General features: G+C 42.0%; 1 protein-coding gene across 1 annotated transcript in view; it reads left to right on the top strand.

Moving 5' to 3' along the window:
* LOC148149855 (uncharacterized) overlaps positions 1-13,387 on the top strand; it is a 338,979-nt gene extending 325,592 nt beyond the window's left edge. The window contains exon 8 of the mRNA XM_087986890.1: positions 12,517-13,387. The gene's annotated coding sequence lies outside the window, so the exon portion shown is untranslated. The remainder of the gene's footprint in view (positions 1-12,516) is intronic.
* Positions 13,388-22,409: the final 9,022 nt, after the last annotated feature.

The raw sequence follows: 22,409 nt of genomic DNA, 5'->3' as shown, positions 1-22,409 counted from the left end.
AGGGTTTTGGGGGTAGGGTGGGGGCCAGTTTCTGCCTGGGATGTTTTTCAAAGGGTTGGTGCGGACTTGATGGGCAGAATGGTCTTTTTCTGCACTGTAAAGAACCAACGATCTCATTATTATCCAGTCATTGTTCCTCTCTTCTTGATGTTGCCCAAAGTTTGCACGATTTAACAAGTCTAACTTAACAAACATCTTGTAGAATTTTCCTTTCAGTTTTTGATGGTACTTTCCTCTCACAACACTCAATGACAATTCTTCCAATTTACCCCAATCAGGACTAATTCATTTCTTAATTTCCATCTTGATACTATCATCTTCTGCACCACTTTTTAAAAAAAATACACTTTTATGTACAGTTTGTTTGCAGATTTGCATTTGTTGCTCATTCCAATTGTCCCTGAACTTGAGTGACATGCTATTCCATTTCAGAGGCCAGTTAACTATTAACCACATTGCTACAGGCCAGACATGGTAAGGATGATAGATTTCCTTCTCTAAAGGATATTAGTGAACCAAATGGGTTTCTAAGACAATTCACAATAGTTTAAAGTTCATCATTACTTTTTATTAGTGGAATTTTTAAATTCCACCAGCTGCCACAGTAAGATTTGAATGCATGCCCCATTACCCTAGGTTTCTGGATTGTCAGTTGTGATATTGACACACTGCCAACATTTCCCTACACTACTGACTGCAGGTATTTGAAACTACTCATTTCTCTAAGACTTCACCCATTATCTTAAAACCTTCACCCTGAGTTTCCCCTGAGGATCAAACAGACTGTCCATATATTGGTCTTTAATCTACTATTCCTTACTTCCTCACCTCTAGTTTTCCAGTGCTTTTCTCCATTTTTCTAGATACTCAGTCATGTTCTAATTATCCAAAACATGTAGTTCAAATAGATATACATTAAGTAAAATATCTTCTCATCTCACCTTAAGTATTTTTGCTAGTTATTCTAAATCTAAGTTCACCCATCCCCTGACTTACTTTGTCACTTTCTTTACAATTTTGACCACCTATTAAATCTCCCCTTAATCTTTCCATCTTGAATCCCTGCTTCTCTAATCTTTCATTGTAACTGAAGTCTCTCATCCTTGCTCTCATTCTAATAAGTCTCAGCACATTTTCTAAGACATTTACATCTTTTAATAATGTGGAGAAAGTGAGGAATGCAGATGCTGGATATCAGAGTTGAGAGTGTGGTGCTGGAAAAGCACAGTAGATCAGGCAGCATCCGAGGAGCAGGATAATTGACATTTTGGGCATGAACCCTTCATCAGAAATGAGGCGTTTGGGCTGGGGCCTGAGAGATGAATGGGAGGGGAGTGGGGCTAGAGGAAGGTAGCTGAGAATGCAATGGGTAGAAGAAGGTGGGGGAGAAGGAGATAGGTCAGAGAGGAGGGTGGAGAGGATAGATGGTAAAGACAATGGACAGGTCAAGAGGGTGGTGCTGAGTTGAAGGCTTGGAACTGGGATAGATGGGGGGGGTGGAGGGAAATGAGGAAACTGGTGGAATTCACATAAATCCTGTGTGGTTGCAGGTTCCCAAGGTGGAAGATGAGGTGTTCTTCCTCCTGGCATCGGGTGGTTAGGGTTTGGTGTTGGAGGAGGCCCATGACCTGCATGTACTTGTTGGAATGGGAGGGGCAGTTGAAGTGTTCAGCCCCATGGGGCAGTGGGATTGGTTGGTGCAGGTGTCCCAAAGATGTTCTCTGAAATGATCTGCAAGTTGGCATCCTGTCTGCCTGATGTAAAGGAGACCACATTGGGTGCAATGGATACAGTAGATGACATTGGTTGAAGTACAGGTAAATTTCTGTCAGATGTGAAACGATCCTTTGGGACCTTGGACAGAGGTGACGGAGGAGGTGTGGGCGCAGGTTTTGCACTTAGACTGAAGTTAACTCAGTTGGCTATGGTACAGAATAAGTCCAATTGTGCAGGTTCAATCCCCACTCCAGCAGTAATTGTTCATAAGGTCCCCTCACCTTAGTTTGTCCTTGTTGAGTGCCTACTTTCAAGTTATACATAACTAATATATTTTGAAGTGCAAAACCTGCAACCACACCGACCTCCTCAGGGCCTTGGGACCCTGTAACCACACAGGATTAAAGTTTCCTCATATCCCCTCCCCCCACCTTATCCTAGTCCCAAGCCTCCAACTTGGCACTGCTCTCTTGACCATCGTCTTTTCCAACTATCCACTCCACCCTCTTCTCCAACCTATCACCTTCTTCCCATCTTCACCTACCTATTGCATTCTCAGCTACCTTCCAGTCCCACCACCCCCTCCTTTTTAGCTCTCAGCCCCACGGCCCACAAGCCTCATTCCTGATGAAGGGCTCATGCCCAAAATGTTGAATCTCCTGCTCCTTGGATGCTGCCTGACCTGCTGTACCTTTCCAGCACCACACTCTCAACATCTTTTAATAATGTGCCCAGAATCGGATACAATAATCCAACTGGGGCCTAATAAGTAATTTATAATGATTTAGCATAACTTTGCTTTATCTGCTTCTTTATAAAACACGGATTCCTGTGTAGCTTTTCGATAGCCTCTTCAAGTTAGCCTGCTAGCTTCATGTATCAGAGTTATACAGTCATGCAGCATGGAAACAGACCCTTTGGTCCATGCTGACAATGTTCCCAAACCATATTAGTCTCACTTGCCTACTTTTGGCCCAAGTCCACCAAACCTTTCCTATTCAAGTACTTTTTCAAATGTATTTTAAATGTTGTAACTGAACCTATAACCACTACTTCCTCTGGCAGTTCATTCCAAATACGAACTACTCTCTCTCTAAAAAAAGTTTCCCCTAATGTCCTTTTTAAATCTTTCTCCTCTCACCTGAAAAATATACCCCCTAGTTTTGAACTCGCTCATTGCTGTGGAAAAGACCTTTGCTACTCACTTTATTTATGTCCCTCTTGACTTTATAAACCTCTATAAGGTAACCCCTCAACCTTCTATCCTCCAGTGAAAGAAGTCCCAGCCTATCCAGCCAATCTTCATAACTCAAACCTTCCATACCCGGCAACATCCTGGTAAATATTTTCTGAACTCTCTCCAATTTAATAATATTCTTCCTATAGCAGTATTTCAGAAAAGGCGCCACCAAAGTTCTGTACAACTTCAACATGACATCCCACATCCAGTACTCAAAAGGTTTGAGCAATGAAGGCAAGCATGCTAAATGCCTTCTTAACCACCCTGTCTACATGTGATGCAAACTTCAAAGAATCATGTACCCAATCTGAAATTGTTGTGCTACTGATACGTTATATTGAACAAACCTAGATCGCTCATTCCTGATGAAGGGCTCCTGCACGAAACGTCGATTTTCCTGCTCCTCGGATTCTGCCTGACCTGCTGTGCTTTTCCAGCACCACACTCTCAAATCTAGACTGCTGTTAAGTCTTTCCACATTCACGAACTGAAACCTGCAACCCATTCTAAAAGGTGAAAGATATAACAGCAATCTAGGTTTGAGTGGTGCTGGAAAAGTACAGCAGGCCAGGCAGCATCTGAGGAGCAGGAAAATCGACATTTCGGGCAAAAGCCATTCATCAGGAATAGAAGATCTATTCCTGATGAAGGGCTTTTGCCTGAAACGTCGATTTTCCTGCTCCTCAGATGCTGCCTGACCTGCTGTGCTTTTCCAGCACCACTTTAATCTAAACTCTGGTTTATAGCATCTGCAGTCCTCACTTTTGCCTAGCAATCTAGGTTTGTTTAATATATTGTTTCAGTTGCATGACACTGTGAACTTTTGCTATAAATTCTGTGTCTTATGATCCTGCTCTACAGCTACCTGATGAAGGAGCAGCACTCCAAAACTAGTACTTCCAGATAAACCTGTTGGACTATAACCTGGTATTGTGTGATGTTTAACTTTGTACTTATTGTTCAGCAGTTTACTTTTAAGAGTGAGAACCAGATGTGAGGGAGGAGAGACTGAAAGAGAAATAGGAGGAAGAAGGAAAGAGTGAAGAATGTCTTTTGCAAAGACATTTCTAATATTAATATCCTCAGCTTGGTAGAATCTGGTGGTACCTTATGAGAATTTTTAGTGGGAATCAATCTAAAAGGATGAGAACAGTAAGTTTGATTTAGAAACATTGAAATCCATTATGTGGTTCAAAATACTTCCTATTACCATGTAGTTTACATTGTTTAATTACTGCTTGTTTTTGAGCTAAATTGCTTTTCAGGAATACACACCTTGGGTGGCTTGAAGGGGTAGTCAGATGAAAATGTGATATCTAAGAAGTAGACACCACCCTTGTAAACTGAACCTGTGGGCCCCAGGATTGTTGACCTCCATTCATAAATATTGTCTCCTTTAGGACCAGCACTGTAACAGAAGAAATGTTTCATAAATGTACATGAGAATAAAAATTAAAGACAGTTTATTATTCTATGAAAACCTGAAAAAATAACACAAAGGTACCATTTTATATCAGCAGGGTATAAGGATTCTTGAGCAGTTAATGTGCACTCTGCACCTGTTGAAATGTTAGAGAATATAAAAGAACAATCTTGTCAAACATTTCAGCTCTAATACCACACCCTCAATCCATGTAAGTATTTAGGTTAGACATGCTTAATTAAAATGCTTAATGGAATTATATGATAACCATAAAGTAAAACTTTTCAATTAAATGCCATTGCATAGCTATTCACAGTTTATAAATTTGTTACAGAAAATTCAGACAAAAGTAAGAATATTAGGGACTAAATATATGTTGGTATTTAGAATAAGACTGCCATTTGGGATATAAGATTAGATCCCTCCAAAACCTGCAGTTTGATCTCACTCCATCTAATTCACACTCTGATCTCACCATCAATCTCCCTCAATCAATTTTCACTGATATGCCAACCGAAGCTCTATCTTGTCCAAACACTCCAACCAACATTCTGACCTCTCACCTCTCTCACTAATGCTCTGATTTTTTTCTGCAGCCTCCCATCATCCGCCAAACTGTTATGTTCCCCCCCACCCCCCTCCACCCACCTCTCTCTCTCTCTCTCTCACTCTGTCTCTGTCCACTCTACTTACTGGTTCGTCCATCAGCAGTTTCTGCCCAGAATTTTCTGGCTACTCTCAGGACCAAATGCAGGAACTTCTGTAGGCAGGCATTACCGGCCACAGGCGATTTTCAAGCAACTAACAGACAGCAGGCATGAAGGACAGCCAGTAAGGGTTCAAAGGAGGGAAGAAAGGTATTATATAAGATGATGCTGCACAAGTTAATGTTGTAGACTGCATTAAGCTCCAACCAATCTGATGATACATAGTGGCTTGAGTGTTGTGGGTAAAGCAAAACATTTTGGGATCTCATGGAGTGAAGACCTACATCCACTGGTCTCCTCACAGTCTTAGTAATAATGGATATCAACTAATGTAACCTTGTATCTAATTGCTATTGTGCACGAAATAATATTTTGTTAAGCCAAAAGCATCTTATTAAATGCTAGTATTAGTGGATCCTCTGCCACTCTAAAGCAATTAAACCCTTACACCCAGTCAAAGGAAAGCGAATTGATAGCAGCGCTAAAAGAGTACAACAGGTCACAGACTTGTCACAGACATTATCAGCAAGTGTGTGGAGGACTGCATACCGAGGAAGTCAATCCGGGTGTTCCCCAACAGAAACCCTGGATGAATCAGGACATACAGAACCTGCTAAAAATCAGGTGTAAGGCCATCAGATCAGGAGACCCACTCAAATATAAAGAATTCAAGTATGACCTGCGCAGAGCCATTAAGACAGCCAAGGACCAATACCGATCCAAACTAGAGACCCAGACAGACACCTGGCGACTATGGCAAGGACTGAGTGACATCACAGGTTCTAAAAAGAGACTGTGCAAAATAGCAGACAATGACACATCCCTCCCAGATCGTCTCAAAGCCTTCAATGCTCACTTTGAGCAGAATTTCGACAAACCCATCCCAACAGTCACTTCATCAGAGGTCAGATCAGTTTTCCTTTGTGTGAGTCCAAGGAAAGTGATGGGACCAGACGGAGTACTAGGTCATGCACTCAGAGCATGCTTGGATCAACTGGCAGAGGTCTTCTCGGATATCTTCAACCTGTTCCTGCCTGTTTCAAGATGGCTAACATCATCCCTGTGCCTAAGAAGGCTCATGCAGCATGTCTCAATGGCTACCGACCAGTGGCACTAATTTCGGTGGTCATGAAGTGCTTTGAAAGGCTGATCATGGCACTAATCAACTCTAGCCCCCCCACTACTCTTGACCCACACCAATTTGCCTATTGGGCCAACATATCCATACAACCTGCCCTTCACTCCTCCCGAGAACATCTTGACACCAAGAACAGCTATGTAAGAATCCTACTCATTGACTACAGTTCAACCTTCAATACTATTATCCCCTCAAGACTGATTATTAAACTTAGTAATCTCGGAGTAAGCCCATTTTGCAACTGGATCCTCAGTTTTCTGACCCACAGGCCGCGATCAGTAAACACTGGGAACAATATTTCATCCTCACTAACACTCAACACTGCACAGCCTCCTACTGTACTCATTATATACCCATGACTGCATTGCCAAATACCAGACTAATGCCATTTACAAGCTCACTGATGACACCACCATAGTCGGTCGAATCTCAGATGGCGACGAAACAGACGACAGATGGGAAGTGGAAGACCTGGGAAAATGGTGCACTGAGAACAACCTAGCTCTCAATGCTGGCAAACCCAAGGAACCCATTATTGACTTTTGGCAGGATGTTACTCATGCCCCCCAACACATTAACAGCACAGAGATGGAACGACTGGAAAGTGCCAAGCTCCTGGGAGTGGTCATCTACAACAAGCTTTCGTGGACTCTTCATGTGGATGCACTGGTTATAAAGGCCCAACAGTGTCTCTTCTTCCTCAGGCAGCTGAGGAAATTTGGCATGGTGGCGAATACCCTTGCCAACTTTTATAGGTGCATTATTAAGAGCATTCTGACTCACTACCTGGTATGGCAACTTTACATTCAAGATCGGAGACGGTCACAGAGAGTGGTGAACTCGGCCCGAACAATCATAAAGACCAACCTCTCATCTATAGAATCCATCTACCAGGCCCGCTGTCAAGGAAAGGCCGCCATCATTCCCAAAGATCTATCCCACCCTGGCAATGTTTTTCTACAACATCTACCATCGGGGTGAAGATACAGAAGCCTGAACACATGCACCAGCTGGTTTCAAAACAGTTTCTATCCTACTGTTGTTAGAATACTGAATGGACACACAAACTCTTAGCATTTGCCTGTACCTGTGTTTTTGTTTTTGCCACTGTTTACCTATTAGTTATTTATCTATGCTACTTAACTCTGTGATCGGCCTGTATTGTCGTAAGACAAAGCTTTTCACTGCGCCTTGGTACACATGACAATAAATTCAATTCAATTCAGGTAGCATGACTTCAAACCATTGAAGATGCTGGTAGCATGTTTAAAAGGCTGCCAGTGCTGAATATCAAGGGGATTATCAGGACATTTCCAGAAGGAATGAAAATGGTTTGAGACAAGGACACAGAAAATTTAGTCTCAAACTCTGGTTAGAGAATCTGAGGTTTTTCCTCTTTGGAGTAAAGGAAATGAAGGGAGATCTGAAAGACTATAGAAGATTACAGCAAGTTTAGATAAAGTATATAAGAGTGCTTTTCACATTAGCTGATTACTACCATTATTAGGCCACACATATTTAAGGTTTTAAGTAAGAGATATGAGTGATAAATGGAAGAATGTTTTTACACAATTAATCATAATGACTTGTAGCTTTCAAGGTTTGTGGAAGTGGAGACAATCAATGATTTCAAAAGAAAGTTAGACAGGCGCTTGAAGGAAATAAACCTGTGAGACTACTGGAATATAGCACTACAGCACTACAGAACAAAGAGAGCTGGCATGGACTTGATAGGCTTGATGGCCTCCTTTTATGTCGCAAAGTCCCTATGACTAGGATTCTCCAACTTTTGGCAAAGTGGAGGTTGGTTCAGGAAGCAAAAACAAGGCATACTTAATATCACCCTCCACCATGCTATTTTGCTATCAGTGGGAAACAAGACAGATAAGGAGTCTAATTGAGTAAATAAGTGATCATTTGAAGACATTTTGCCTGAGCAGCACTGTCTACATGTATGGAAACTGCCCAACTGAAACCTGGTGGCCTCCTCGAACATTCCAAATTATTTTTTTCAGGGGGTGTGGGAGGGCCTCAAACTTGGGACTTTATCATAGAAGCCCTACAATGTGGAAGCAGGCCAGTTGGCCCATCAAGTCCACACTGACCCTCCGAAGAACATCTCGCCTAGACTCATCCCTACTCTATCCCTGTAACCCTGCATTTCACACGCCTAATCCATCTAGTCTGAGGATCCCTGGACACTATGGGCAATCTTAGCACGGCCAGTCCACCTAACTTGAACATCTTTGGACTTAGGAGGAAACCGGAGCACCCAGAGGAAACCCATGCATGGGCAGAATGTGCAAACTCCACACAGTCATTAGCCTGAGGATGGAATTGAACCTGGGTCTCTGGCACTGTGAGGCAGCAGTACTAACCACTGTGCTGCCCTTTTGCTATTGGGCCTCTGTGGCAGTGGTGTCATTGAGACCTAATGACACCCACATCAACTGCCAGAGCCCACTTGCCAGGTGAACTTAAAATTGGGGTGGAATATGTTGGGGAAGCTGATGAACTGTTCAGCCTCCTCGTGGGAGTACAAGATGGTGCCAATACAGTCATAAATGTAGCAAAGGAAGAGGTGGGGGAATGGTGCCATTGTAAATGCAGAAGATGGATTGATCCATGTAACTGACAAAGAGACTGGCATAGCTGGGGTCCATGCGGGTGCCCATGGCTACTCCTTTCATCTGGAGGAAGTGGGAGGATTCAAAGGACAAAATATTGAGGGTGAAGACCAGTTCAGCCAAACAAATGAGAGTATCAATGGAGGGGTACTGGTGGAGACATCGGGATTAGAAGAAACAGAGGGCTTGAAGGCCTGGTTATGGCAGTTGGAGGTGTATCAGGACTAGATGTCCGTGTGAAGGGGAGGCATTCGGGGCTAGGGAAGCAAAAGTTTTGGAGGTGATGGAGGCTATGGGTAGTGTCCTGAATGTTTGTGGGGAGTTCCTGGACCAGGGAGATAGGACAGTATCAAGGTATGTGGAGATGAGTTCGGTGGCGGAGGTGCAGGCTGAGCCAATGGGTAAGCTGGGCTAGTCAGGCTTGTGGATCTTGGGTAGGAGATAGAACCGGGCGTTGTGGGATTCCTAAACTATGAGGTTGGACGCTGTGGGTGGGAAATCCCCTGAGGTGATGAGGGTCTGGGAGATGATGGTTTGGTGATGGGAGGTGAGGTCGTGGTCGAGGAGGCAGTAAGAGGAGGATGTGAATTTCACTAGTTTCCTCATTTCTCCTCCCCCCAACTTATCACACCTCCAACCTTCTAACTTAGCACCACCCTCATGACCTGTCCTACATTTTCGTTCCCACCTATCCACTCCACCCTCCCCTCCGACCTAACACCGTTACCCCCACCTCCATCTACCTCTCGCACTCGCAGCTACCTTCCCCCCACAGCCCCACTCATCTCTCCACCCTCTAGGCTCTCATTCTCATTCTTAATGAAGGGCTTTTGCCCGAAATGTCAATTCTCCTGCTCCTCGGATGCTGCCTGACCTGCTGTGCTTTTCCAGCACCACACACTCAACTCTAATCTCCTGCATCTGCAGTTCTCATTTTTGCCTAAATATAATCCTAACCAATCAAGTCTCTCTTCTTATGTCAGTCCTGTCATTCCAGGAATCAGTCTGGTAAACCTTCATTGCTCTCCCTCCATAGCCAGAACATCCTTTCTCAGATAAGGTGACCAAACTGTACAATCCAGATATGGTCTCACCAGAGTCCCCCAAAATTTCAGTAAAACATCCCTGCTGCTGTACTTGAACCCTTTTGCTATGGCTAGCAATATGCAATTTGCCTTCTTTATTACCTGTTGAACCTTGCATACTTCCTTGCAGAGACTGGTATACAAAGACATTCGGGTTTTGTTCCACTTTCTCATTTCCCAAATTGTCAACATTCAGACAATAATCTGCCTTCGTGTTATTGCTACCAAAGTGAACAACCTCACATTTACCGACATTATACTTATTGTGCTATGCATTTGTTGACTCACTCAACTTGTAAAAATCCCTGCATCCTCCTCACAGTTCACCCTTCCAACAACCTTTGTGTCATCTGCAAACTTGAAGATATTGCATTTTTTCCCCTCATCTAATCATTAACATATGAAGTGAATAGAATCCCTACAGTGCATAAAGAGGCTATTCAGCGAATCCAGTCTCACTAACCCTCCAAACAGCATCCCACCCTATCCCCATTGCCCCACATTAACCATGGCTAATGCACCTAGACTGCATATCCCTGGACACTATGGGGCAACGCAGCATGGCTAATCCACTTAACTTACACATCTTTGGAGTGCAAGAGGAAACCAGAACATCTGGCAGAAACCCACACAGACACAGGGAGAACATGCAACTCCACACAGACAGTCACCCAAGACTGGAATCAAACCTGCATCCGTGGTGCCGTGAGGCAGCAGTGCTAACCACTGTGTTGCCATTCTGCACATATAGCTGCTGTCCAAGCACTGATCCTTTCAGTATCTCACTAGTCATTAGCTTGCATTTGTAAATGGTCCATTTACTCTCTTTGGTTCCTATCTGCTTACCAGTTCTCTACTAATGTCAGTACACTACCCCAATCCTCTGTGCCCAATTCTACATGCTATCTCTTATGAGACCTTATCAAAAACTTTCTGAACGTCCAAGTAACCACATTCACTGGTTTCCCCAATTAATTCTACTAGTTACATCCATGAAAAAATCTAATAGATTTGTCAGGCATGATTTCCATTTCATAAATCCATGCTGATTCTGTCCAAACCTGCCAAGTGTTCTATTACTAAATCTTTTGTAATCCTCTCTAGCATTTTCCCCAGTACCAATGTCACGGTAACAGATCTGTAATTTAGTTTTTTTGCATACCTCCTTTTTTGAAAAGGTGGAGTTTCAAATCAGCTATTCTTTAATCCATAGGACTGCTCCAAAGTCTACAGAATCTTGAAAGATGATCACCATTTTTAGGGCCACTTGCTTAAGTCCTCTAGGATGTAGATTATAAAGCCGTGGTAATTTGGCAGCCTTCAATCCCATCAATTTTCCCAACATTAGTTCCTGTTAATACTGATATCTTAATAGGAACCAACTTCAGTTCTCATCTCTTAAGACAGTTAGTGCCCCATAAAGTTAGTGTCACAAGTATAATATTTATTTTTTTAAAAATACATTGGGTGGAATTTTCGATCGCCTTAACGACATGGGTAATGGTAAAATATACTAGTAGTTTACATTAAGTGATTAAGTGCAAAAATGGCAGAAAAATGGTGTGACTCGTGCCAGACTTGAAAGTACAGTAAATAGGTTGCAAGAGGGAAGAACATGATAACAAGCTAAAAGAAAGGAAAGAAATGGTTCATAATTTAAAGGTATTGAGCTCAATATTAAGTCCCGAAGGCTGTAAAGTCCCTAGTCTGAAGATGACATGTTGTTCCTCCAGTTTGCATTCTGTTTCACTGGAACACTCAGACATGTGGGCATGTGAGCAGGATGCTATGTTAAAATGACCAGCTAGGGGAAGGTCGGGGGTCCTGCTTGTGAACAGACTGGAGGTGTTTTGTCAAACAAAAACTAACAAACTTAAAAGACCCAGTACAACCCATGGACAAAACCAACATCATCTACAAAATTCCATGCAAGGACTGCCACAAACACTACGTAGGACAGACACGCAGAAAGCTAGCCACCAGGATACACGAACACCAGCTAGCCACAAAAAGACACGACTCTCTTTCCCTCGTAGCCCTACACATGGATGAAAAAAACCACCAATTTGACTGGGACAACACATCTATCCTGGGACAGGCTAAGCAAAGACATGCCAGAGAACTCCTAGAGGCCTGGCACTCCAACCACAACGCCATAAACAAACACATAGATCTAGATACCATCTATCAACCCCTCAGAAAATGAACAGGAAATGACATCACCACAAATCCCAGGAGTCCAATCCAGGACAAACATAAATAGAAAGCAGGAGACAACAGCTTCGCTTCACTTGGAGGTCGCCACTGATGATACCTAGCCAGGTAATGAAACGTCTGGATATCAAACCTACAGCTCAGCGAGCAAAGCTACACCCTAAGTCCTCAATGTTTTAGGATATGCTCCATCCTTAGTCTACGGACACATAGGAACTCATTATTGACTTTCAGCAGGATGTTACTCATGCCCCCCTACAGTGGTGAAACGAGTGGAGAGTGTCAAGCTCCTGGGAGTGGTCATCCACAATAAGCTTTCTTGGATGCACCAGTTGCAAAGGCCTAACAATGTCTCTTTTTCCTCAGGCAGCTGAGGAAATTTGGCACGATGGTGAATACCCTTGCCAACTTTTACAAGTGCGCCATCGAGAGCATTCTGTCTGGATGTAACACTACCTGGTTTGGCAACTGTACCATTCAAGATTGGAGACGGTTACAGAGAGTGGTGAACTAAGCCTGGACAATCACAAAGACCAACCTCCCATCGATAGAATCCATCTATCAGGCCCGCTGTCAAGGAAAGACCGCCAGCATTCTTAAAGATCCATCCCCCCGGCAATGTTTTTTTACAACCTCTACCATCGGGAAGAAGGTACAGAAACCTGAACACATGCACCAGCCGGTTTCAAGACAGTTTCTACCTTACTGTTGTTAGAATACTGAATGGACTCACAAACTTTTAACATTCGCCTGTACCTGTGTTTTTGCTTTTGCCACTGTTTACCTATTAGTTACTTGTCTATGCTGCTTAACTCTGTGATCTGCCTGTACTGCTCACAAGACAAAGCTTTTCACTGTGCCTCGGTACATGTGACAATAAATTTAATTCAATTCAACTCAACACTGGCATCAAATAAAGACCAGCCTCAGCACTTCTTCACAGCACAACTCCGACTCACTTATAATACAGTTCAGCAATTCAATTGAGCACACCAATCGCTTTGATTGCAATGCTTTGACAGGCCAGCTGTGCGCAGGGACAAACACAAATGCTTGCGTAGGAATAGAATCTTAAGGCTCTTAGTTTCTTGTCTGAACATTCACTCACTTTCTGCTAACCTGGATGTTTACAACCTCTCTGCCTTGCCTTTTTGTGCATTGCCGCCTTATTCAGAACTTACAGGCTTGCTGTGATTGTCTCATCTTGCTTTTTAGTGCAGACAGAACTCAGGCAGCTTTCGTTTTTTGTCAGCAATGATCAGTTGAGACGATGAATAGATTGCTAGATAGCACCATGCTATTTCAATGTCTTGCCTACAGCATGTGTCAGCAGCTAATGTGGCACGCACACTGACTGTGCTTTAGTCAAACAGCCATGTCTCAATATTTAAGAGACTAGTCCCAGTCAAGTCAATAGGAACTGTTATCAGTTAGGGGGTTCCACCCTAGTCACTCAAGGTCATCATCCGTTCTCAGTCTAGAGGCTTAGACATGACAAGTCAGCTGCTTGGGGCAATCAGGGTCAGGAGTTCCATATCACTACAGTCTGGGATGGGAGTGGGGGTGGGGTGGGTTATCAAAGACAACTGTTGTGGTGGTAATGTTGGGCAAGTCAATTATGAGGCTTTGAAGTAGCATGCTGGAAGCACAGGAGATAGTGCATTGGAGGACATGGGTTACTGTTGTCAACATTGCCTTGGCTTCAGCAAGAGGGCACTGTACGATGGTTGACATGTCTAAGCTATGGGTTTGGGGCTCAATGGGTATTGTGGGAAGATGAATTCTTATAGGACAGAGTTGGGTGGGGATGTAGGAAAGCTTAGAACACATGGAGTTGACAGGGAGTTCAGTGTGAGGTTGGAGGGGGAGCTGGAGAAGGCAATCACCTACATGGTAAAAACAATGACTGCAGATGCTGGAAACCAGATTCTGGATTAGTGGTGCTGGAAGAGCACAGCAGTTCAGGAAGCATCCAAGGAGCTTCGAAATCGACGATTCGGGCAAAAGCCCTTTTCCTGATGAAGGGCTTTTGCCCGAAACATCGATTTCGAATCACCTACATGCACAAGTTGAGCTTGCAACTTACTCTTCAAAACTTGGGTGGCTTTCCATTCTCATCTGAAATGAAAACTAGCAATGAAAATGAAAAATAGCTTGGTGCGAATGGATTAGGTTTTTTTCTGTATGTGAATGCTGGCCCTACACGAGAGTGATGCGAGGTCCTTTAAGGAATAATTGCATTAATTAAGCACTTACACCATACAGGATTAATTTATCTACAATCATAGAATTCTTAATGTGAAATTCCTGCAGTCACCAATTGTGCAGAATACAAATCTTGGTAATAAATTATGTCATTGACAATGTCATTGATCATTGCTAATTAATGGTAGTCATTTCTATAAAACAGAAATCATCACAGATTATCTTAAAAGTGCCATCTATGCACCACAATTCACAAAAGCAATCAAAGTGTTCATAGGCTTCACACAAATACAGAACTGATTTTCTCTTACTTTGAACCATAGTATTTGCTGACATGCTCTTATATGCTACCTTTCTTGGGTGATGTAGTTATGGGACAAGGTTTCAGTAATCCTACAGCAGTTATAATCTACTACTTTACTGGCATGACATGGCTTCTGCTGCATACATTGAAATAAGATCAAATACGCTGGAAACTGCCATGATGCATATGTAACTCTCAGGGCCGGCTTCATTTCGATGGGTGGATGCCTTACATTGGTGAATGGTTACTGGGAAAGAAGGGATATCTTCTACAACCATGGCTGACAACTCCATTGCAGAACCCACTGTCAGAAGTTGAGTGAAAAGACAGTACCATTCCTCACAAGCACAATCATGAAGGAGCTAATAGCTGTCCCAAAGATGAGATTCGATGCTTAGATCGGTCAGGAGGGGACTTGTAATACACCCCAGACAAAGTCCACATAATCATTGCATTCTGTGCTCTGCACAACTGGTGCAGGCAAAGTTGGGATGGGATGGGATAGAGGGCTGACAAATTGGGAGAGCGCCAGCAGTCTTCTGAGGACCATGGTTGAGTGGTGCAGGATAAGATGCAACAAGTGCTCCTAATAAATGGAATGTTGGTGAAGTCATCATGAAATTATGCATGCATGGATTTATGATGTTGTTGCTATCACAGAGACATGGTTGAATGAGGGACAGGATTAGCAACTTAATATTCCAGGATATCAATGTTTTCAATGAGACAGAGGAGGAAGTAAATAAGATGGGGGATGTTGCATTACTGGTTAATATCACAGTTTTATTTAGGGAGGACACTCTAGATGGATCTTGCAGTGAGGTATTATGGGTAAAGCTGAAGAATACGAAAGGTTCACTCACAATGTTGGGATTGTAGTACAGATCTCCCAGCTGCCAGCAGGCGATAGAGGAAGAGATATGTAGTCAGATTCTGGAAAGATGTGAAAATAATAGGGTTGTTTGGAGTGATTTTAACTTCCTCGATATTAATCGGGACTCCCTTAGTACCAAGGGAGCAATTTGCTAGGTATGTCCAAGAGAGATTTTTGGAAACAGTATCTGGATATCCAACGAGGCATTTTTGGGATAAATTACCATAATTCTATAAGTTTTCAGATACTTATGGATAAGGACAAGAATAAACCATGAATGAAGGAGTTAAATTGGAGGAATACCAACTATATCTGAATTGGACAAGAACTGGAGAATGTGGATTGGGATTGGCCATTTGAGGGTAAATCCACATCTGAATATGGGAGTCTTTTAAGAATCAGATGATTAGCGTGCAGGATAGGGGTATTCCTGTAAAAATGAAGGAATGACAAGCTTGGATTATGGGGAAATTATCAGGTCAGTCAAAAGAAAAGGAAGCATACTTAAAGTCTAAAAGCATACAAAGTCCTTGAAGAATCTAGAGAAATTAGGAAAGAGCTCAAACAGAGTTAGGTGGGCGAAAAGGGGCTGTGAAATGTCCTTGGCCAGCAGGGTTAGGGAGAATTCCAAGGCATTTTATACATGTATTAGGACCAGGAGGGTGGCTAGGGAAAGAATAAAAGGAGGGAGGTTATGTGTGGAGCCAGAGGAAATTGGTGGTATTTATCAAAGAGAGGCATGTGAGGGATGTTGAGGTTGGGGAAAGGTGTAAGAATACTCTCAGGCAGGTCAATAAAATGAAAGAGGAAATGTTGGGTATCTTGAGATGTATTAAGGTAGACAATATCTATCCCAAGATATTGTAGGAGGCAAGGGAGGAAATAGCTGGGGCCTTAACAGATATCTTTGCATTGTCTTTGGCCTGAGGTGACTTTTCAGAGGACTGGAGATTGGCCAATGTTGTTCCTTTGTGTAAGAAGGGAAGCAGAAATAATCCAGGGAATTGCAGGCTAGCGTGCATGATGTCGGTAGTGGCGAAGTTGTTGGAAAAAATGCTGAGAAACAGGACTTGTTCACATTTGAAAGTGAATTTACTTGTTAATAATAGGCAACATGTGTTTGAGCGAGGAAGGTCATGTCTTATCAACTTGAGTTTTTTGAAGAGGTGACAAGAATGGTTGACGAGGGAAGGGCAGTGGATGTTGTCTCCATGGACTTCAGTAAGGCATTTGATAAGGTATCTCATGGCAGCTTGGTGTAAAAGATAGAGTCTCATGGGATTTGGGGTGAGCTAGCTAGACGGACATAAAAATGGCTTGGTAATAGAAGATAGAGAGTTATGGTGGAAGGGTGCTTTTCGGAATAGTCATCAGTAACCAGTGATGTTCTGCAGGGATCAGTGCTGGGACCTATGTTGCTTCTAATCATATATAAATGACCTGGAAGAAAATGTAGAGGGTCTGATTAGTAAGCTTGTGGATGACACCAAAATTGGTGGAGTTACAGATTGTGAGGAGGATATAGATAGTTTACAGAACTGGGCAGAGAAATGGCAGATGGAGTTTAATCCAGACAAATGCAAGGTCATGCATTCTGGAAGCTCAAATTCAGGTGTGAATTATACAATAAATGGCAGAACCTTTAGGAGCATTGATATATAGAGGGATCTGGGTGTACAGAGCTGTAGATCCCTGAAAGTGGTAACACAGGTGGATAAGGTGGTCAAGTAGGCATACAGAACACCTTCCTTCATTGTCAGAGGCACAGAATATAAAAGTTGGCAAGTTATGTTACAGCTGTATAAGACTTTAGTTAGGTCAAATTTGGAACACTGCAGGCTGTTCTGGTCACCACACCTCCAGTTGAACATGGATGCTTTGGAGATGGTGCAGAGAAGGTTTACCAGGATGTTGCCTGTTCTGGAGGGCTTCAGTTATGAGGAGAGATTGGATAAACTTAGAACATTTTCAGTGGAAAGACGGAGGCTGAGAAGCAACCTGATAGAGTTCTACAAAATTATGACAGCCATAGATAGTGTGGACAGTCAGAAGCATTTTCCAAAGTGAAAAGGTCAAGTGCAAGAGGGCACAGGTTCAAGGTGATAGGGGGAAAGTTTAGGGGAGAAGGGCAGGGAAAATTTTTCACAGAGAGGATAGTGGGTGCCTGGAACACACTGCCAGTGGAGATGGTGGAAGCAAGTAGGTTAGCAATGCTTAAGGCGTATCTTGAATGACACATAAAAGCAAAGCAAACAGAGAAATAGAAACCATACACACGCAGTAAGTAGTGGGTCTAAATAAGGAATAGGAATCTGCGCAGGCTTGGTGGGCCATAGGGCCTGTTGCTAAAGTTGTATTGTGTTGTATTGTATCAGTCATTGACTGCAATTTCATCATTGCTTGAAAGGGAAGCAGGCCCTGTTTATTCTCCAAAGCAAATGCAGTTTTTCTGCTTGTTCTTTCTTTACTTTCCTGTCATTCAATAAAGTTTCAAGTTTTAATATTAACAAGTATTTAAAGACTTTCCAATATGTGATGCTCCCACATTCAACAATGAGTTCTTCAGACAAAGTTCTAACATAGTATAGATAATAGACAGGTAGTATCTCTCTGCAGCTTAATTCTGCAGAAACCTTTACTACAATAGTCAGTCAGGAAGGTGATGATGTAAAATAGCAATTTAGTTATAACTATGCAATTTCTTTTCAAATGAAGTGTTACTCGTGCTTTCTAAATGCCCTCATAAATGTTCCTTCATTGTTTTCCACCCACTTTATGAATGGTGAAAACTTTTTGCTCGACAGAACTTTTTGATCTGATATGCAGACTGTGCTTTAAATATGGCACTCATAGCCCAACTCCTGGAAGATCCTTGCAATAATGTCTATTACCACCGCTGGTGAGCACACAATAATGCAAGTACAACCCCTTAGGTGTGTGGTGTATATAATAAGGTGAGCAACAGAGAAATACTTGAGATAATTCACTTTGGTTAACAGAGAGAAACCCTCCATGAAACTCCCCAGAACTGACATTTAGCTGATTTTTGGTAAAATTCAGCCCATTTTCTTTGTACATCACAGGTCTTAAATGTATAAGTACAACTGATTGTTATAAACATACTGCATTATGAAAATTAGGTACAGTTGGAAGTATTTGTGACTCCATCTAACTGAATTCAACTTATGGTTCCATTTGCTTAGCATATATCTGTTGGTTGATAAATAGAAGAGAAGCCAACTCACACAAGACCAATCTTCTGTTAGTTGCCGCATGTTCATTGATTCTATTAAAGCAAACCAACACAAGCAATACTTTGGTGGAATCCTCCAGTACTAGACGAGGTGGGTTAAAAGGCAGGAAGAGCAATTAATTAGTCAGGGAGGAAGAGTATCTATACCTAATGTTTTCCTACCTTCACTGGAATTGAATTCCGTGCAAAAAGATCCTGATCTTCCTGCTCCACTACTGAATGTTCCATTAATGACCCAGAGGGAAAAAAGACTACCGGTTGGTTGTTAGCTTGGATGGGGCAGCATCCATCAAAGGCATTGAATACTTGAGTGAGTCCATGTGGAAAAGAGAGTGGCCTCTAAGAATGCTCTTTGTCTTGCCCTTCCCCTCTCTCTCTCTCTCTCTCTCTCCATGATCTCACTCATAGGGATTGCCACCAGCCTCCTCCACCACACCCCATCCATTAAATCACCTATCTTTGGCCAGTGTCATTCTTCTCTAGGTTGTGTTTAGAGCAATAGCTATGGATTTCTACTTGACACTGCTATGCGCAGGAGCTGATGGCCACTGACTGGCTGGTTGCTCTCAAGAGAGTCTTTCGGCCATGGGCACCTAATAGCATATCGAGGCCTGCTGCTGTTGTCTTATGGACCTAAGGAGCAGAAAGGATAGTGGGCCTTCTGCCTAAGATTCAGTTGTGGTCTTCAGGCAGTGTGAGAGACACCCACCAAACTCGTAAGATCTTTCTTTATGTGAGATCCATAATATTTAACTGCAGGAGGTGAACAGAGCTTTGAAAAAAAATCATATGTCGTTGTTTGTTTCTAGTAAAGTGTGATGAAACAAACATTTTTCCCTAAGAATGAATTTTGTGTGTATATCACAACCTTCAGGTTTGTGGAGCCATTATGCAAGTATTGTTCAACTACAGCTGGATTCATGAAATTTTCATCAATTATTATAGTAAGTGGTAATTTAGCAGCTTGGGAAATATGAATCAAATATGATTGTAGGAATATTATGATTGGCTGTTGTTCTGTAGCTGTTGGTAACACATTTTCATTTCACAAACTGTCTTGTGGAAAATTAATTTTCAGATTCTACCTTGAATGTTAAAAACAGCATTAACAAAGCTATTTCTCTTTCTCTGCCAAAAAAGAAATCACATCTTTTGTTTCATGTGGTGAAACAGCTTATTATTACTTATTGTTCTTTTTTACATTATTGCTACCAATTATCTTGAAACAGCACACTTAAAATATGTTTTGAAGTTTATATGGAAAGTAACTCAGCAATTATGATGATAACATTTACATTGTTATAGAGGAAATTGCAAACATTTCAATGTGCTGCCAATTGCAAAATACATTCATGTTTGGAACAAATTAGTTGCAAGACTCTTTAGCTCTGAGTGAACATGGCATACTTTACAGACTAATTTGAAAATTTTATATAATATGCCTAAGAGGTGGGAAGGGGATTTGGTTAGTCAGGGAGGGAAAGTATCTATACCTGATGCTTTCCTTCCTTCACTGGAATTGAATTATATGCAAAAAGATCCATACACGACCTTTCTGCTCCAGCATTGAATGTTCATTAATGATCCAGAGGGAGAAAAAAAGTCTACAAACTGTTTGTTGGCTTGGATGGGGGCAGCCTCCACCAAAGGCACTGAGTACTTGATCAAGTCTGTGTGGACAAGTGAATTACCACTAAGAATGCTCTTTATCTTGCTCTAAATACCCTTTCCTCTCTCTCCCCATGATCCCACTCATAGGAACTGCCACCAAGCCCCTCCGCCACACCCAATCCATTAAACCTATCTTTGGCTGGCATCTTTCATCTTTGGGTTGTATTCACAGCAATAACTACAGATTTCTACATGGCTCTGCTATTCTTAAATCTTCCTCCAGTGAGTGATTGTAAATAAATGTCATGCCTTAGATAAGATCAGAACTGATTGTCAGGTGTGGTTAAATGATGTACACAGATATGAGAACTATAATATACCAGATCTGCCGAAATACATTAGTAAAATAGGAACAGACTAGCTATCTACCTATTATATTACATTGTTTCTAAGCACAGGATCACCACAAAATATTTCTTATGCTTTTGATGAATTCTAGTTAACACAGTCAGTTATTAGTCACAATACATGATACAGTATACTTATGAGGTAATTTCCATTTACTCGTCATGATGGCTCACAGTACACTGATACATTTACAAATCTGTTCTTGGCAGTAACACGTGAATAAATGATGCATTTTAATGAATTTAGTGGTACACATGCATGATTAAAGTTTTGTTAAAGTGCAAATAAAAATCATTAACCAAGCCTGTGCAGGATTCAATTAACATGAGACAAACCAATAATGGTAATTGAAGCACAATCAGAATTTATTATGAAATGAAGTTCAACTTATAAATGTGATGTGTATAGACAACAAAATAAATAATGTTCCTTATACCTATTTAATGTCAACTTGTAGGAATACTAACACCAATAGGCTGCTATACTCTGGAGAACAGTGGCAATGCTTTTTAATTGCTCTAGTCCTTTGTCACCCTCATAATTTGTTCCTCCTGTTTAATTTGCTTGGTCTCTCTTTGATTTTCACCATCTGATTTGCTTTCTCCTGTCCCACTTGTCTATTTCTGCTTTTCTTATTCCCTTCCTCTTCCAAACACTCATCAAACCTTTCTATTCCTTTTCTCAAATTTTCTTTCATCATTTCATTCCTTCTCTTCTTCCTTTAATCTTTCTCACACCCAGTACTTCATAGTTCTTTGTATCTCAGTAATATAAGCTTGATCTAGATTTTGAGAACACTGAGGTATCTGCAGCTATTAAAAAGTCAGACTGGCACTGCAACTGCAGATTTTGAAGTCCTGCTAAAAATCAGAAGTTGTGGTGTGACTCAGTTCATTCCAGAGAAGTGCATGATCATACTTTATGTTTCTGACTTTAGGCTGACTTTTAGACATCTATTCAAACTAATATTAGCAGGTTCAGAGTTTGGGACAGGCAAAGCCTCTGCCAGCCCTCTCATCCTTAACCCAAATAAGCTCATAAGTGGGTAACTAATGGACACCTGGGGCCATTTCCTGCCTCAATTTTCAATTTGATCGGAGGGGTTTAGGATTGGACATGTGCTTGGCAAGTCTTTGCTGAAATGTTGTGGTGTATCCTTCAATTGCTGAATTTTCACATTGGGTCACCTACAAGGTCTAACCCATGCATACATTCCCATTCTCCTTGCTGCTCCATTAAGACCATCCTCTCCTTGTATCTCCCTGGGTCAAAGCTCTGAATTCTCCCTCAATTCAGAGGTTTTTTACTGTTACCTGGTCTTGGACTCTGGGACATTAACTAGGAGAAAGTGAGGACTGCAGATGCTGGAGATCAGAGCTGAAAAATGTGTTGCTGGAAAAGCGCAGCAGGTCAGGCAGCATCCAAGGAGCAGGAGAAGAAGGGCTTATGCCCGAAACATTGATTCTTCTGCTCCTTGGATGCTGCCTGACCTGCTGCGCTTTTCCAGCAACACATTTTTCAGCTCTGGGACTTTAAATATAGGGACAGCTTATAGTCCCAATCCCAATGCACAAACAGATTGGCAGGCAGCTCTCGGAGATGGG

The sequence above is a fragment of the Chiloscyllium plagiosum genome, unplaced genomic scaffold, assembly GCF_037043375.1.
Source record: "Chiloscyllium plagiosum isolate Xiang-an unplaced genomic scaffold, Cpla_swu_hap1 HiC_scaffold_5, whole genome shotgun sequence".
NCBI lineage: Eukaryota > Metazoa > Chordata > Chondrichthyes > Orectolobiformes > Hemiscylliidae > Chiloscyllium > Chiloscyllium plagiosum.
The sequence above is the reverse complement of the archived record's forward strand: the minus strand, read 5'-3'. Positions and strand labels throughout refer to the sequence as shown.